We start from the raw sequence: 1,798 nt of genomic DNA, 5'->3' as shown, positions 1-1,798 counted from the left end.
TACGAAAAAAACAATTTTTTTTTAGTCCACAGGTTTCGGAGATATCGCTAACGCATCTCAAAAAAACGAAGAACGCAGCAATTTGGAAGCACTAAAATACTTTTCCTATAACTACAAACGATGGAATTGATTGTAGTGAAATTAATTTTTTTGTAGTTTTTATAGTTACTCCGAAAATATAATACATTGTGCGGAAACCAAGCAATTTAAGCAAATTTGGGTTTTTTCTTTTTGAAATACGTTTTAAATCGTTTGCAGTTTTTCATACGAAAAAACAATTTTTTTTAGTCCACAGGTTTCGAAGATATCGCTAACGCATCTCAAAAAAACCAAGAACGCAGCAATTTGGAAGCACTAAAAATACTTTTCCTATAACTACAAACGATGAAATTGATTTTAGTGAAATTAATTTTTTTGTTGTTTTTATAGTTACTTCGAAAATATAATACATTGTGCGGAAACCAAGCAATTTAAGCAAATTTGGGTTTTTTCTTTTTGAAATACGTTTTAATTCGTTTGTAGTTTTTCATAGGAAAACAATTTTTTTTTTTTGGTCCACAGGATTCGGAGATATCGCTAACGCATCTCAAAAAAACCAAGAACGCAGCAATTTGGAAGCACTATAAGTACTTTTCCTATAACTACAAACGATGAAATTGATTGTAGTGAAATTCATTTTTTTGTAGTTTTTATAGTTACTCCGAAAATATAATACATTGTGCGGAAACCAAGCAATTTAAGCAAATTTGGGTTTTTTCTTTTTGAAATACGTTTTAATTCGTTTGTAGTTTTTCATAGGAAAAACAATTTTTTTTTGGTCCACAGGTTTCGGAGATATCGCTAGCGCATCTCAAAAAAACCAAGAACGCAGCAATTTGGAAGCACTAAAAGTACTTTTCCTATAACTGCAAACGATGAAATTGATATTAGTGAAATTCATTTTTTTTTAGTTTTTATAGTTACTCCGAAAATATAATACATTGTGCGGAAACCAAGCAATTTAAGCAAATTTGGGTTTTTTCTTTTTGAAATACGTTTTAAATCGTTTGTAGTTTTCATAGGAAAACAATTTTTTTTTTGTCCACAGGTTTCGGAGATATCGCTAACGCATCTCAAAAAACCAAGAACGCAGCAATTTGGAAGCACTAAAAGTACTTTTCCTATAACTATAAACGGTGAAATTGATTGTAATGAAATTCATTTTTTTGTAGTTTTTATAGTTACTACGAAAATATAACACATTGTGCGGAAACCAAGCAATTTAAGCAAATTTGGGGTTTTTCTTTTTGAAATACGTTTTAAATCGTTTGCAGTTTTTCATACGAAAAAACAATTTTTTTTAGTCCACAGGTTGCGGAGATATCGCTAACGCATCTCAAAAAAACCAAGAACGCAGCAATTTGGAAGCACTAAAGGTACTTTTCCTATAACTACAAACGATGAAATTGATTGTAGTGAAATTCATTTTTTTGTAGTTTTTATAGTTACTCCGAAAATATAATACACTGTGCGGAAACCAAGCAATTTAAGCAAATTTGGGTTTTTTCTTTTTGAAATATGTTTTAAATCGTTTGTAGTTTTTCATAGGAAAAACATTTTTTTTGGTCCACAGGTTTTGGAGATATCGCTAACGCATCTCAAAAAAACCAAGAACGCAGCAATTTGGAAGCACTAAAAGTAATTTTCCTATAACTACAAACGATGAAGTTGATTGTAGTGAAATTCATTTTTTTTTTGTAGTTTTTATAGTTACTCCGAAGATATAATACACTGTGCGGAAACCAATCAATTTAAGCAA

Source organism: Eurosta solidaginis, chromosome 3 (assembly GCF_040869045.1).
Source record: "Eurosta solidaginis isolate ZX-2024a chromosome 3, ASM4086904v1, whole genome shotgun sequence".
Classification (NCBI taxonomy): Eukaryota; Metazoa; Arthropoda; class Insecta; order Diptera; family Tephritidae; genus Eurosta; species Eurosta solidaginis.
The sequence above is the reverse complement of the archived record's forward strand: the minus strand, read 5'-3'. Positions refer to the sequence as shown.